Source organism: Pseudophryne corroboree, chromosome 8, assembly GCF_028390025.1.
Source record: "Pseudophryne corroboree isolate aPseCor3 chromosome 8, aPseCor3.hap2, whole genome shotgun sequence".
NCBI classification, from domain to species: Eukaryota; Metazoa; Chordata; class Amphibia; order Anura; family Myobatrachidae; genus Pseudophryne; species Pseudophryne corroboree.
In genome coordinates, this window is record NC_086451.1 from 110,062,319 (window position 1) to 110,080,024 (window position 17,706).

The 17,706-nt window shown below is 43.9% G+C and overlaps 1 protein-coding gene across 2 annotated transcripts in view; it reads left to right on the forward strand.

Annotated features, from left to right (window-relative positions):
• NEK6 (NIMA related kinase 6) overlaps nt 1-17,706 on the forward strand; it is a 283,568-nt gene that overhangs the window by 63,393 nt on the left and 202,469 nt on the right. The window contains exon 2 of one of the 2 annotated variants that reach the window (XM_063936854.1): nt 3,045-3,296. The exons of the other annotated variant lie outside the window; for it this stretch is intronic. The gene's annotated coding sequence lies outside the window, so the exon portion shown is untranslated. The remainder of the gene's footprint in view (nt 1-3,044; nt 3,297-17,706) is intronic. 2 annotated transcript variants of the gene reach the window in all.

Below are 17,706 nucleotides of genomic sequence, written 5' to 3' on the forward strand. Positions count from 1 at the left end.
GGGATCCTGGAGTCAGCATTGTGATCGCCGGGATCCCGTGCGGCGGTATGTTAACCGCATCCCTTTAAAGAGAACCTGCCATGTCTTATTTGTTTTACATACTGCCTAGTGCACTATCTACGTGTAAATCTGGACTCCCTCCATTCTTACACACTGCATCTCATGACTTACATTCTGTGTTATTTTCATTCCCTAGCGCTCACACAGAAACTCCTTAACATTAACCTGGGAATCTACACTTATTATTATTATTATTATTATTATTATTATTATTATTATTATTATTATATTGTTGGGAACCATATTGCTCTGCAGCACCGCACATAGAGAAAAGATTATACATAAAACATGGACATACAAGCAGTGGTGCAAGTGGGCGGGTACGGGTGGGTACGGCGTACCCGTAAGAATTTAGCCGTGGGTACGCCGTACCCACACCGACGGGCCGCCGCTCCTCTTCCCTCCCTCCCTCCCTCTGCTGCTCCACGCCGCACCCGCCGTCCCCGCCGCATCGCCGCACCGCCGCTGATGTGAGGGGAGGAGAGCGCAGCCTGCGCCTCTCCTTCCCCTCGGTCTCCGGCGGGTGTCATAGTTTAATTCAGCGCCGATCCGTGAGCCAATCAGAGCTCGCACCGCGAGCTCTGATTGGCTCACGGATCGGCGCTGAATTAAACTGTGAGACACCCGCCGGAGACTGAGGGGAAGGAGAGGCGCAGGCTGCGCTCTCCTCCCCTCACACAGACAGGACGGCAGCGGCAGCGGTGAGCAGGGAAGGGGGGGCATGTTATACCTGGCACTGGGGGATATCTGGCACTGGGGGGGGGGGGCATTTCTATCTGGCACTGGGGGATATCTGGCACTGGGGGGGCATTTCTATCTGGCACTGGGGGATATCTGGCACTGGGGGGGCATTTCTATCTGGCACTGGGGGATATCTGGCACTGGGGGGGCATGTATACCTGGCACTGGGGGCATATCTGGCACAGGGGGGCATATATACCTGGCACAGGGGGGCATGTATACCTGGCACTGGGGGATATCTGGCACTGGGGGCATATCTGGCACTGTAGGGGCATTTCTGTATCTGGCACGGGGGGCAATGTATATCTGACACAGTGGGGGCATTTGTGTATCTGACACGGTGAGGCAATGTATATCTGGCACTCTGGGGGCATTTCTGTATCTGGCACTGTGGGGCAATGTGTATCTGGCACTGTGGGGCAATGTATATCTGGCACTGTGGGGCAACGTGTATCTGGCACTATTGGGGTCATACGTGTATCGGCCCCTCCCCCCATATGTGTATCACGCCCCCATTTTCATTGGCCACGCCCCATGTGACATTTGGCCACACCCATTTTTTCCTCTCGCACGCCTTCGTCGCGCGCACACAGTACCCGTAAGACATTTTTTCTACTTGCACCACTGCATACAAGGTACACAAAATAAATGCAGACACAAGAACAAAGAGTAGGGAGGGTGCTGTGCATAGTAATTGAAGAGGATACAGCTGAAACGAGAAGTGTCTTGGGGTAAATTTACTGAAGCTTCTAAAACTGCATTTTCTAGGATGCAATAGAGAAATGATAGACAGAATCTTATTGGTTGCTATGGGCAACATCCCCTGTTTTCATTTTGTCAAGCTTTAGTAAATTTACCCCTTAAGTTGGCCATACACCTAAAGATTTATCTGTCCAATCTGGCTGGTTTGAATGAAAATCTGGTAAAGCTGCCCATACACCTAAAGATTTATTGTCCGATCTGGCTGGTTGGTACAAAAATCTGGTAAAAAGATGAGAGCAAATTACAATTGACCATTTGCTCCGAAATGCCGGAAAACTGACAAACGGTCATTCAGACAAATTGGTTAAATCACATGGATTTAACCAATTTGTCTGACCATTTTTGTCTGTTTTTCAGTGTTTAGGAGCAAATGGTCAATTTGTCATTTGCTCCCATTCATTACCAGATTTCCATTCAAACCAGCCAGATTGGACAGATAAATCTTAAGAGTGGATATATATGTATATATAGCGCACACATATTCCGCAGTGCTTTACAGAGAATATTTGGCCATTCACATCAGTCCCTGTCCCAGTGGAGCTTACACTCTATATTCCCTATCACATTTACACCAGGGTTAAGTCTGTTGGGAGCCAAATTATCCTACCAGTATATTTTTGGAGTGTGGGAGGAAATGGAGTGCCCAGATGAAAACCGTGCAAGCATGGGGAGAATCTACAAACTCCACACCACACAGTTAGGGCCATGGTGGGAATCGAACCCATGACCTCAGTGCTGTGAGGCAGTAATGCTATATATACAATATTCTTAGTGCACTGTAGGGGTTATTTAGAGTTGTTAGCAAACCAGCTTGCCCTGTTTTTGCATGTGTGTTTAGGTCAAGGTGTAAGAAGGCTTTAACCATTCTTTAGAAAATGTGTTTTCTAGGCTGTCTATTGTCATCTGAAACAGATTATGATTTCACCCTTTATGCATTTTCCTCTTTCACAGAAATGACTTGAGACATGCATAAAAGGGCCTGACTTTCAATGAGTAATCCTCAAACATTTGAATGGTGCTCTTTCATAGGACATTCATGCCATTTGCACAATCCAGTCATTTTTAGTTGGTGCTAAAATGAATTTCCTGTTGTCAGCAGCAAAAATTCATGACTTACTAAAAATGAGCTGTCATTGAATCACACTAAAAGCGACTTCCATGAAATCATTTTCACACCAAAAAGTGTTCTTTTTATGAGGTCTCTTGGAATTACGCCATAATGTGTGATTGATGGGTTAACTGCCTATATTCGCAGAAGAGACAGAGTTACATTTCAAGAACACAGACGTCATATCCCCTTCCCCTCCGGAGCTGTCCAGCTCAGGTTACTACCCAAGCAAAGAGTCAAAGAAAACTTATCAGCAAACATATGCTCTAGAATGGCTCGCCTAAACCTCGCAGAGGGCATCTCTCTAACTTAAAAGCAAGCTCAGTTGTGGAGCAAGGAATTTTAATCCTGCTTTCTTTTTCTAACCTTTTAGGCCAAATGCTATTGAGCCTTGTGCTTGAACAATAATACGAGAAATACAGTATCCAGTGCAGTACTGTAGTCTGATGCCTGGTGGATTGTTCAATTTGAAAAGAGAACCTTCTGTAAGAGACTGTTTCCTGGGCTGCAGCATCAGTTAATGTACCTTAATTTAGGAACACTCAAGAGGAAGATTATGTGGCTCGTGAGATAAGCACATTTGCTGACCTAGGTGACCTAACCCCCCTGCAACAAACACAACTGGGTAAGTGAAACTACTAAAAGGTGTATCTATTGTAATATATATTCAGGAGAATGATGAATACAAATGTGCACTTTCATATATTGCCATTGTCGCTGAAATGTTCCCTAGTTAGGATCTCTCTATAATGCGCGCTCTCTTTCTCTATCGTGTGTGTATGTATGTATGTATATATGTGTGTGTGTGTGTATATATATATATATATATATATATATATATATATATATATATATATATATATAGAGTTTTTTTAAGGTCAGTGCGCTTAGTCTCACGTCCAAATATTCCTTTAAAGCAAAGGGTCGTCAAACAGATTCTACTGTTTGGATTCAGTCAGTTGTGGATGCTCCGTCAGAAAACACCTCTCCAAACTTCTTTGGTGGCTGCTCAGTTCTTCAGAATATGACTTGGGTATGTTCAGTCATGAAATTCTGTGAAGGCAGGGGAGAAGAACAAGCGCCATATGGTGTAGTATTTTGAATAAATTGGAGTGATAGATAGGTATATACGAAGTAAGTACCGGATAGATTCTTGAGATTAGGCCTGTCTGTCTCACTAAATTCTTTGTGGCTGTTCCCCACCTAGGAGACAAAAGATCATCGCCATATGGTGTAGTAACCTCAGATATATCTTGGGGTACCCTCCCCTCTATTTCAGCTAAGATTTTCTGATTTGTTTTATTTATTTTTTATCTGAATTTGTATTATTATTTTGTGGATTAAATTTTTTTTTATTGATAATACTATATAAGGCAGCAACAGTCGACTGATTCAGCCATTACATCATATTGGACCGACTTGATCTACCTGGATATAAATATATCCTATATGCTATATTGAATTTTCCTTTTGGTACGCATGAAATAGAGGGGAGGGTACCCCAAGATATATCTGAGGTTACTACACCATATGGCGATGATCTTTTGTCTCCTAGGTGGGGAACAGCCACAAAGAATTTAGTGAGACAGACAGGCCTAATCTCAAGAATCTATCCGGTACTTACTTCGTATATACCTATCTATCACTCCAATTTATTCAAAATACTACACCATATGGCGCTTGTTCTTCTCCCCTGCCTTTATATATATATATATATATATATATATATATATATATATATATATATATATATATATATAATATATATATAATTTTTTTTATGCATCATTTTTTCCTGCGAATCATAAAAGCATTGCTCCATGTAGATAAATACAGGGAGTTCAAAATGTCCTCCACTGGCTGCAGATCTCCTCTTCAGCCGTGAGGGGCTAAGCGAGTGAGGGAAGAAAGACAGACACAGTAGCACGAACGTTTATCTTTTATTTAATGTGAGTAAAGTGTTTAAAAACAATTATGTGTCATAGGCAAGGAGACTTGCTTAGCACACAGTCATTGCTGAGGGACTTTTTGAACTCTCTGTATTATAATACAATGTACAAAACTGATTATAACAAAATGTATCCAGCAACAGCCAGTATATATCACACAATTGCAGTGACTAACAGGCCATCAAACTCCGGTCTGTCCACTTATTTTGTAACTGTGGGGGACAAACATGCAACAGTATGAATAGAAAGTAACCAGGCTTGTTTAGCAATGAGAGTATCATCACATATGTAAGAAATATATTCTTTGTGAATGCAGCACACTTCAAATCGGAAAATATTTACAAAAACATTGTGCATATTATTGAAGCATTTTGTATTTTTAGATTATAAAGGCGTTATGAGGAAAGTCTGCATTGATTATTTACAGTAATATGAGATGTTTTATCCGGAAACTTAGTATCTTTAAAGTTTCAGAAGGGGTATTGAATTGTTTTTGGGCGTATGTCAGTAATAGGCACCTAGTGGGCTATATTAATTTGTTCTGGAGGTGAGCATGAGTGCTGCGTGGCACCAATTACTTACCACGCTTGTTGCACCCAAATGCACTGGGTTTAGAGGCATAAAAGTATTGGACACGCTGCTGAAACTGCAGTTTTGGCACCTAACAGCCCAACAGGGTGCGAGCAGAAGTTATGGGCACCAGCAGAACTCTCGCTCATCAGTACATACCATTGAATAGCTCCCATCACTTTAGATGGGAGCTCCATGCACCCAAAACAATTAAATTCCTCCTCTACAATTAAATGAGAAAAAAAAAATCTGTTTATTTCATAGTGAATGTATCATACGCACCGTTAACGCCTCCTCAAAGATTAATTGTGAGGAGCACGTCTACCGCTGACAATGAATAGAGGGATTCAAGAAGACCCTTAAATATGTCTCTCTTAGGGTGGGTACACACTAGAACAAACATGAACTGATGTTATTTTGGGCCAAATTGGAATGATTGTCTAGTGTGTACCCACGATTTTCGCACTCCCGTGGTCGCCAGAGATATCTTCATGTCTGCTGTGTCGCACGGGCAGCAAGAAGATATTGCATGCGACTCTGCGTATTAATAAAGGACTAAACAGTGAATAGTTCCATCTTTCATTAAATCTTTTTGTAGTGTACGAGAAATTGGGCATGACCCGAACTCGAGGGAATTAGGCTCGACTGCTTGTCCTTCAGGAGTGTACCCCCACTTAAGCTTTAGGGGTGATATTCCAAGTTATGGAAAGCCTTATCCAGGTTATTATACATTGTGAAAAGGTCAGAAAACAAAATAAAAACATTAATTTGAGTGACTGTCAGATTGTCACCTGCAGGTGAATGCAGTTAGATGTATTGTTTGCAGTAAAACACACCTAAGACATGTGACCGTGACTGTTAACACTGACCTCTGCTGCGACACATTTATACTCTGATATAGATGGTAGAACAGTAAGGTCATATAAGGACTGGGCTTTCATTAAACCAGAAGAATCCAGCTTTATGTGGATCTTTGGATTAAGTTGTTAGCGTTCACATGATGTTTATAGTGTTACACTGAATTTTGCCTGTTGTATCTTGTTTCGTATATTTACTTTGGTATCTCCGCCATTACTATGTAAAGCCATGTGACCTTAGAGGCAGTAGAAACAGGATATGATTAGGTCCCCCCTCCTAAGCATAACCAGCCTCGGGCTCTTTGAGCCAGTCCTGGTTGTAAAAATACGGGGGGAAAAATGACAGGGGATCCCCTGTATTTTAACAACCAGCACCGGGCTCTGTGTCCGGTCCTGGTGCAAAAAATACGGGGGACAAAGGACGTAGGGGTCCCCCGTATTTTTCACACCAGCACCGGGCTCAACTAGCTAGAGAGATAATGCCACAGCCGGGGGACACTTTTTATATAGGTCCCTGCGGCCGTGGCATTACCCCCCCCCCCCCCCCCCCAACTAGTCACCCCTGGGCGGGGTACCCTAGAGGAGTGGGGACCCCCTTAAATCAAGGGGTCCCCCCCTCCAGCCACCCGAGGCTGTGTCCCCCCCCCCCCCCCCCCCCATCCAAGGGCGGCGGATGGGAGTCTGATAACCAAGTGTCAAAAAAAAAATATTGTTTTTTGTAGCAGAACTACAAGTCCCAGCAAGCTTCCCCCGCAAGCTGGTACTTGGAGAACCACAAGTACCAGCATGCGGGGGGAAAACGGGCCCGCTGGTACCTGTAGTTCTACTACAAAAAAATACCCAAATAAAAACAGTACACACACCGTGACAGTAAAACTTTATTACATACATGCACACCGACACACACACACTTACCTATGTTGACACGAAGCAGTCTGTCCTCTTCACCAGTAGAATCCACGGATTTACCTGTAAATAAAATTATACTCACCACTCCAGTGTAGATCTGTCCTCTTCTGTTTGTAATCCACGTACTTGGCAAAATAATAAAACGTAAAAACCCGATCCACGCACTGAAAGGGGTCCCATGTTTACACATGGGACCCCTTTCCCCGACTGCCGGGACCCCCGTGACTGCTGTCAAAGAGGGTCCCTTGAGCCAATCAGGGAGCGCCACGTCATGGCACTCTCCTGATTGGCTGTGTGCGTCTGTGCTGTCAGGCGGCGCACTCGAGATACAATGTAGCACATCCAATGGTGGGAACTTTGCGTCAGCGTTTGAGGTTACTCGCGGTCAACCGCTGACCGCAAAGTTCCCACCATTGAATATAATGGAGCGCCTATGTGCTATGCGCCGCCTGACAGCTCAGACTCACACAGCCAATGCTGGCTCTACTTGCGTAGGATCAGAGGTTATACGTTTTACTCTAAGTAATTGGGAGTAAGGTAAACTTTTACGCAATGGTAAAGGATGAAAACTTTAATTACGCAATAGGTTATTTTTATCTGTGCTTTTTCTGTATATACTAGTCTGTAACCAATTGTTCGTCAATTGGATGTTGACATCCAAGTATTGTATACACTCTGCACTAATATTAAAAGTCAATTTAGCCTGACTTACAGAAGCATTTTGTGATTCAAGTAAAGCTACTAATTCCGACTCTGTTCCTCCCCAAATTATCATTAAATCATCTATAAACCTGCGGTATATTAGAATGTTAGGGTTCAGGATACCATTACTGTAAAACAACCGCTTTTCTACCGCATACATCAGAGGTTCTCAAACTCAGTCCTCGGGGGCACACACAGTGCATGTTTTGCAGGTGCACAGGTGTATTAATTACTCACTGACACATTTTAAAAGGTCCACAGGTGGAGCTAATTATTTCACTTGCGATTCTGTGAGGAGACCTGCAAAACATGCACTGCGTGTGCCCCCGAGGACCGAGTTTGAGAACCTCTGGCATACATAAATGCGTTTGCATACGTTGGTGCCACTGAGGACCCCATCGCACCCCTGAGCTCTGCACAAAGTACTGCCCATTATGTAAAAAGTAATTTCTGATAAGGATCAACATCAAAAGTTTTAATACAAAATCCACATCTGGTCCCTTGTATGCTGGATTATCAGTGATCAGTTCCCTGACCGCCTGTACACCTGGTGAGTGTACTTGTGTTTTAATTGTGTGTTGTTGGAGGTGTATTTATGTGTTCAGTATTTCATTGTTTGTGAGTCCTGCCCTGATGGGTGTATGCCCGAAACATAGGACAATAAAGGCTTCTTTTAAACTACGTGAACAGTCTGCTGAGAGCCGCCGACGTTTTGATAAGCTGTGTGGAGCATGCTAGCTCACGGAAGGCACCGCAGCAAGCTATCCATTTCTCCCATATTGAGTGCCGGACAGTCGGGTAAATGTTTCAGGGCGCCCTCGCCCCATTGTCACCTTGCCAACAGGACGAAAGCGCCTTGCAGTTTGATTTCAAGGTTGTGTGTGTGTGTGTGTGTAATTTTGTATGTATGTGACAGTGGTGATCCAGAACACAAACCGTGCAATGGAAGGTGCATTATGGCACAGGGTAGGAGTTACCCTACAATTGTCATGAGCAGACTAGATGGGTCAAGTGTTTCTCATCTGCCATATAAATTCTATGTTCTATGTACAGCAATCTGTATTTCTGCTTGTACACTTCATTGTAACCGGTTCAGTACAGTAAATTGCTCATCTGTAAAGCCAGTTTCATGCTTTATTGGGTGTACAAAGCTGTAAACCAGTTTACTTTCTCATTTTCCCTAAATTGCTTTGTAACAATGTAATATAAAGCATTTTATCTGACTTAAGGGCAGCAGTGTACTCTCTACTGGGATGAGAACACTGCTAACATTCTTTTCTAGCTTCTATTAAAATCAAATGTAAAGTTGACTTTGCCTGTTAAGAGTCAAGTACTGCTGCAGAGTCAGGTACTCCTGTGTACATTGTGTACACTGTAGTGAATAGCATTGATTTGATATAATATCCCTGCCTACCTGTTTCATTGATTTTCTTTGCTGCATTTTATTCACCAGACTTTTCCAGGGGTTGTTGGTGTTATTGGTTCTGCAGACATAGACCTAATATACAGTATTTATTTGATACATTTGTCATGAGCCAATCCTTTTAAAGTATGGTATATTGGTGTTACGCCTTTTCATATTCAGCAAGGGGATAAGTAAAGCATGGGAATATGAAACTGACAGACTATGGAAATATGGGTACAAGGCAAAGGCACTCTGCTCTCTATACCAAAAAACCTATGGAAGCATAGAAGGACCATGTGACACTAGCTTTTTGTCGTCTGCATGTCTCCTGATCCGTCCCTGTGTACTGCTTCCCACTTGTCCTGTAGGTATACTAAATGTTGTTTATGCATAGGTGACTGGTTCTAAGGGTGGGATTTATGAAAGCTTGGAAAGAGATAAAGTACCAACCAATTGACCTAACAGTATCTTTATAGGCTATGTTTGAAAACTGCCAGGAGTGGATTGGTTAGTACTTTATCCAGTTTATCTTTCTCAAACCTTGATAAATCATCACCCTCTGCAATCCTAACCTGACCCCATTAGAGCTGCATAACTGCATAATTAAATCGCATATACAGGTTGAGTATCCCTTATCCAAAATGATTGGGACCAGAAGTATTTTGGATATCGGATTTTTCCGTATTTTGGAATAATTGCATACCATAATGAGATATCATGGTGATGGGACCCAAGTCTAAGCACAGAATGCATTTATGTTTCATATACACCTTATACACACAGCCTGAAGGTCATTTTAGACAATATTTTTAATAACTTTGTGCATTAAACAAAGTGTGTGTACATTCACACAATGTATTTGTTTCAAATACACCTTATACACACAGCCTGAAGGTCATTTAATACAATATTTTTAATAATTTTGTGTATTAAACAAAGTTTGTGTACATTGAGCCATCAGAAAACAAAGGTTTCACTATCTCACTCTCACTCAAAAAATTCCGTATTTTGGAATATTCCGTATTTCGGAATATTTGGATTTGGGATACTCAACCTGTAATAGTATCTGCAGTATCTTTACTGACTGGCATCTCTAATATAGACCAGTGACTGGTAACCGATGCTGGCCTTACATCACCACAGTGAGAAATTCCTCTATGGTGTAGTCCATGTAAACATACACTTTAAAAATATTATATACTGTATATACCCACTCTTCTGCCAATTTTATCTCTGACTTTATCTCCCTTTACACTCCCACCCGTCCTCTTCGCTCTGCTAATGCACGCCCGACTCTCCTGTCTTCTGATTACTTCCTATCGCCAAGAATTTTCACGTGCTGCTCCTTTACTCTGGAATTCTCTACCTCTCCCCCTCAGACTCTCCACCCCTCTACAGAACTTCAAACGGGATCTTAAGACCCACTTCTTTACCAAACCCAGCCAAATCTCATCCTAACCCTCTGTTCCACGCTCTGTCTACCCCATCTGTGTCACCCCTGTCTGTCTGTTCCTCCACTTTAGATTGTAAGCCCTCACGAGTTTCTTACTTTAATAGTCCTCAACTGCCTCAAATCCTGCAGTTTTCAGCCGCCCTTTATACTTATCTCAGTGTCATCTGCTGATGTAGCTATGCTTAGTTACCCTGTACTTGTCCCAGAGGCGTCATGAGGGGGGTGCAGGGGGTGCAAAAAGAGCTGCACACCCGCACCCCCATCCACAGATACGTCTGCGGGTGCACCCACACTTACTCCTCCCCAGCACCGCACCCCCGCCGACTTCTTCACCCGGGCAGCGGACTCATTCATATACACACCGCCGGGCCGCCTGTACACTGCCGCAGCGCCACCGGGTCCGTACTACTGCCGCAATCGATGCCAGGTGCTGTACGTCACGAGTGACGTCATTCGCACGCCGGTACCGCATGCCCTGCTGGGAGGGAGAATGGGAGTAGACTTTGCTGTGCAGCGTTACCAGAGGGAGCTGTGCTGCAGGGACTAAAGTGCGCACCTCATTGCCTTCTTCTCTGGCTGGCTGTGAGCTGTTTCAGCTGAGAGAGGGTGTGTATGTTTGATCCACTGTTTTACAGTTTACGATTACATTATAATCCATTATTATTTGACTAATAAAAAATGTTTTGAGTAAGTTAACAACATGTATTTTATATATATATAGTCTGAATACCCCCGCCGCCGTATTGAGCTTTCCGCGCGGCCGCTCCTGATTGTCTGCCGGTCCGCTAAATAGCAGCGCCGTGGTCATAGGAGCTGCAGTGCCGCCGACCACAGCCTCCTCCTCCTTGCACCACCACCGCCCTCTGCCTCCTCCTACGCTACACCGGCGCTGCCCTCAGCCAACCCACCGCTGCCCCCAGTCCTTCTCTGCACCTCCGCCTCCTCCGCACCATGTCAATCACTGCCATCTCATCCTCTGCCCCGCAGACTACAGCATCCTCAGCACCGCCGCTGCTAAACAGGTAATCTTACCCTGCTGCCTTTCGCTCTCCCTAGTCCCTACTATGTGCCCTTGCTGTCCCTCTCTCTGTCACTCTCCCTGTCCCTATGTCCCTGTCCCATCTGTCACTCTCCCTGTCCTTATGTCCCTGCTGTCACTCTCCCTGCTCCTGCGGTCACTTTCCCTGTCCCTCTGTCACTCTCCCGGTCCCTATGTCCCTGCTGTCACTCTCCCTGAATTTTGTCTCATTCCATATGACATAATGTGAATTTCGGCTCATTCTGTGTGCAATAATGTGAATTTCGGCTCATTCTGTGTGCAATAATGTGAATTTCGGCTCATACCGGGTGCTATAATGTGAATTTCGGCTCATACCGTGTGCTACAATGTGAATTTCGGCTCATACCGTGTGCTACAATGTGAATTTCGGCTCATACCGTGTGCTACAATGTGAATTTCGGCTCATACCGTGTGCTACAATGTGAATTTCGGCTCATACCGTGTGCTACAATGTGAATTTCGGCTCATACCGTGTGCTACAATGTGAATTTCGGCTCATACCGTGTGCTATAATGTGAATTTCGGCTCATACCGTGTGCTACAATGTGAATTTCGTCTCATACCGTGTGCTATAATGTGAATTTTGGCTCATTCTGTGTGTTATAATGTGAAAACTAGTATTAAACATAACTAAGGGTTCCGTGTGTTGTGATACGGGAGGGTGTCCATGGGGGGCGACACCATGAGTTACCACACCGGGTGACACCAACCCTAGTGACGCCTCTGACTTGTCCTATATTGTCTTCAACTGTAAGTCACTGTTTTCCTGTTTTGATTATTTGCTTATGTACTCTGTAATTGGGCGCTGCGGAACTCTTGTGGCTCCATATAAATAAAGGATAATAATAATATATTTAGCATTTACTTATGGAAATGGGCCATTCCCTGATTTATTTCCTGAATAGATGAAAAGAAGCAGATACATGGTGAGAAAAGTGTACTTTTAAATGGTTCTTGGTAGCTGCATTGCTTATTAGGACGTTTGCTTGTACAAGGCAGGTGGATGCTTTCAAGAAGTAGAATAAAGAGCATTCATCTTGAGAGCGTCATGATGAACTGCATGCTCAAGTATTTTGAGAGTGAAACACAAACCTGATGACACATCCTGATTGCTTTACCATGATACTGTGTGTTCCCAGGTATTTGGTATTTGGCAATTGGCATCTCTAAATCATTCATGGTTTAAACTGTATAAACTTGCAGCAAAGCTGAACGCAAAGGGGCATATTCAATTACTGCGCCGGCCCAATTCAATCAGTTGGAATTAACCCGTGCTTTAATCCCAGAATGTGTACTTTTCCTCGCAGCGAAAAGCCAGTGAGAAAAACGGGGGTTAACATGCGGGGAAAACCCATTGATTCCGCAGTTTACACGGATGAAGTGAGTTTAACATATTAAGCCCTGATTTTTAGCTCGGGATAAAGGCTATTTAATTGAATTGCCTTTACCTGTGCTGTGCGGTAATTAAATATGTCCCCAAGAGAATTATCAGGTTGGGACATGTTCTCCAAATAGTGTGTTAGGCCAGCACAGACAGAAATTTTGAACAAAAGTGATTTGGAACTCTCTTCTAGGGGGATATTCAGGAAACCTTCTAAACAAGACCAGTAGAGAAGCTGTCTATAACAACCAATCAAATTCCAGCTACCATTTATACTGGTAGGTTAAATGGATTCCATCAAATATTAACCCTTGTGTGTATGTGTGCATGTACATGTGTTTAGGACAGACTAGATGGGCCAAGTGGTTCTTATCTGCTGTCAAATTCTGTTTCTATTATAGACAAATGATAACTAGAATCATATTGGTTACTATTGGCACCTTCTCCACCTGTCTTCTTTAATAGATAAGATATATCTCCCCCAAGTCTTTCAGCCGTAGGACTAAGGGGTAAATGTATGAATCAGTGATAAGAGATGAGAAATGAGTAAGTGGAGAAGTTGCCCATGGCAACTAATCAGCTGCTCTGTATGATTTTATAGTATGCAAATTATGAATGTTACTTCAATACTGATTGGTTGCTATGGGCAACTTCTCCACTGGCTCACTTCTCCACTCTTATCACTGCTTCATACATTTACCCCTGAGAACCAGGAAAGCGGCAGTTTGGTTATGTTTCTGGTCTTGGGCATGCTGTACCTAGCAGCTGTGATTTTCACAGTTTGATGCTTAGATCAGTGCTTCTGTGGTTGATTTTCGTCTCATGCATTCCCCTGTGTGCCAAGTTTACCTCGACTACCCTCTACTGCATATTTTACTAAAATATCACACCTGTGTATTGGCCTACATATAACCAGCAGTGTCTGACAATAGATGACTGTGTCATATGATATTTTGTGATCCAGTGGTTGCTACCCTTCTTTTTTACTTTACGGACTGTCTCACACCTGCTCCTTGCCTCACAACGCATTTTTACCAATCCATCTCATTATCAGCTTCCAGAATAATTGCACCTTCTTCTCTCCTTTTGGTGTGCTTCTCCGAGTTTACATTACCCTAAAGTACAGCAGCTGTATGAAGAGGGAATCGTTTAAAAGAAGTTATTAGAAAAGCTGTGTTCACCAGCACCATGGGGCATATTCATTAGGAAAAATTGTGCAATGAGAATTTTTAGTTTTCCATTCTCATTGTATTCTCTCACAATTTTGTCATGATTCATTATGCCACCATGAGAAAATGATCACTGGGCATTTGGAAAAGACCGTTTTTTGGAAAGTGATAACTTTCCCCTCTGAAGCCAATGTACCCCCCGCTGTCCGTCTGCAGCATCCAACCTCAATCCTCCCCCGCCACACCTTGTTCTATATGTGAACAAACCCCCCACCACCACCACCTACCACCTGTGTCGTCTTGACTGCGTACTCCCCGCAACTTACTTGTGTGTCCCGGCCGGGGCCACACTTCCCCCATTGGTACATGTGTTGTCTCTGCCCACAGCCGCACTTTCTCCACCGGCACATGTGTCAGTCTTCCGGCTGCAGCCGTCACCTATGTTGTCCCCTGGCCTCGGCCGCATCTCACCCGCCCGCACCTTTGTGTGTCCGGCTACAGCAGCGCTCCCCAGCAGCAGCGGCTGTAGAAGGGATCATTGCAGCCGCCGCACAATTCACAAGTACCGGGCAGACTGGCTGGAAGTGTCCCCGCAGACGCGTACACCCCCCCCCCCCTTCTCCGCATCATATTGCCACTGCTGCACCCGCGGTCCTCCCCCCCTCCCCTCACAGCAGCCGCGGTCTCTCCCCCCCCTTCCCCGCATAAACTGGCGTGTGAAGAGATTCGGGGGTGTTGGTAAACCATTTCATGATCAAACTCCAGAAAAAAATGCTTTTCCGGAGTTTGTTTGATAAATGTCACAATTTCTACATCTCCTGCGGAGTGTAGAAATTGTGACTTGTAAAAGATAATGTACACTGCTCAAAAAAATAAAGGGAACACTAAAATAACACATCCTAGATCTGAATGAATGAAATATTCTTATTAAATACTTTGTTCTTTACATAGTTGAATGTGCTGGCAACAAAATCACACAAAAATGATCAATGGAAATCAAATTTATTAACCCATGGAGGTCTGGATTTGGAGTCACACTCAAAATAAAAGTGGAAAAACACACTACAGGCTGATCCAACTTTGATGTAATGTCCTTAAAACAACTCAAAATGAGGCTCAGTAGTGTGTGTGGCCTCCACGTGCCTGTATGACCTCCCTACAACCCACACAAGTGGCTCAGGTAGTGCAGCTCATCCAGGATGGCACATCAATGCGAGCTGTGGCAAGAAGGTTTGCTGTGTCTGTCAGCGTAGTGTCCAGAGCATGGAGGCGCTACCAGGAGACAGGCCAGTACATCAGGAGACGTGGAGGAGGCCGTAGGATGGCAACAACCCAGCAGCAGGACCGCTACCTCCGCCTTTGTGCAAGGAGAAACAGGAGGAGCACTGCCAGAGCCCTGCAAAATGACCTCCAGCAAGCCACAAATGTGCATGTGTCTACTCAATCGATCAGAAACAGACTCCTTGAGGGTGGTATGAGGGCCCGACGTCCACAGGTGGGGGTTGTGCTTACAGCCCAACACCGTGCAGGACGTTTGGCATTTGCCAAAGAACACCAAGATTGGCAAATTCGTCACTGGCACCCTGTGCTCTTCACAGATGATAGCAGGTTCTCACTGAGCACATGTGACAGACGTGACAGAGTCTGGAGATGCCAAGGAGAGCGTTCTGTTGCCTGCAACATCCTCCAGCATGACCGGTTTGGCAGTGGGTCAGTAATGGTGTGGGGTGGCATTTCTTTGGGGGGCCGCACAGCCCTCCATGTGCTCACCAGAGGTAGCCTGACTGCCATTAGGTACCGAGATGAGATCCTCAGACCCTTGTGAGACCATATGCTGGTGCGGTTGGCCCTGGATTCCTCCTAATGCAAGACAATGCTAGACCTCATGTGGCTGGAGTGTCAGAAGTTCCTGCAAGATGAAGGCATTGATGCTATGGACTGGCCTGCCCGTTCCCCAGACCTGAATCCAATTGAGCACATCTGGGACATCATGTCTCGCTCCATCACCATCGCCACGTTGCACCACAGACTCTCCAGGAGTTGGAGGATGCTTTAGTCCAGGTCTGGGAGGAGATCCCTCAGGAGACCATCCGCCACCTCATCAGGAGCATGCCCAGGCGTTGTAGGGAGGTCATACAGGCACGTGGAGGCCACACACACTACTGAGCCTCATTTTGACTTGTTTTAAGGACATTACATCAAAGTTGGATCAGCCTGTGGTGTGTTTTTCCACTTTAATTTTGAGTGTGACTCCAAATCCAGACCTCCATGGGTTAATAAATTTGATTTCCATTGATAATTTTTGTGTGATTTTGTTGCCAGCACATTCAACTATGTAAAGAACAAAGTATTTAATAAGAATATTTCATTCATTCAGATCTAGGATGTGTTATTTTAGTGTTCCCTTTATTTTTTTGAGCAGTGTATATGCCCCCATGAGAGACCTATTCCATAGCTAATTACATCCCCTCTGTACAATCCACACAGATCCTCACATATATTTTTTTTTCTCTTTCTTCGCTTTAATATCCTCCTGACCACTGGCCAACATTGCTGTGTGACTAGATCATACAGCCCACCAAGAACCTTTGCAATCTGGCTGGAAATGTGGTGAATTTTGATCAGAGGTGTGCAGACCTGTCATGGTCCAATGTGCACGAGCGTTTTGATTGTGGAAAGAAGATATTTATAATATCTTCTTTGTATTTTTCATGTCATTTTTGTAGTCTGGACTCTGGAGAATGGAAAGAGAAGGCTCTGCCTTGCCTGCCTCACCTGACCGCACGTCACTGGGCTGGACCATTATGCAATAGATAGCACCTATCCTTGTGTATCGATGCCTATTTCCCTATCGATTGTAAACTTGCAAGCAGGGCCTTCCTACCTGTATGTCTGTCTGTTATTAACCGGTTTTTGTTCTATCACTGTTGTTTCTGATTGTAAATCGCCACGGAATATGCTGCACTACATAAGAAACTGTAAATAAATAATAAATATTCACAGGCAGACCACTTGGGTTGCACTTGGAAACTGCCTCGTTAGAGACTTCACTGTATCCTGCTACAAGTTTTCTTCTGCTGTGTCAAAATTAAAAAAAATAATATTTTTTTTGCTAAAAGAATTTTTAGGGTCATAACTTTTGAAGGCACACTTAGTAATGTCTAGATACAGATGAGCGTTTTATTTTTGTTGTTGTTCAGTTCCGCCTTAAGTTAGTAACAAACGGTTAGACTTGCAGTAAGGGTTCCGTCAAATTGTTTCTAAATATATATATATTGCAAATGTTGAAATTTGGCAAAGGGTAGATGTGAATAAAGCAAAACAAAAAGACATTACATTATAAAAGACATTAGAAGGTCCTGTCTCCAGATTTCATTTCTTCATTACTTTGTGTAATATGCTAAAAGTAGTTTTAACAGCTTTTGAACATGGACCAGGAAAGTAGCTGAAGCTTTGAGATGGTCTGTTTCCATCTGGAAATGGATAGAAATTTGGTAAGCTGAACAGGGAGCAACACATTCTCCATCACACAATATCCACTCCTCGGTAGCTCTGTACAGTACGCTTATGCATGTGCAAA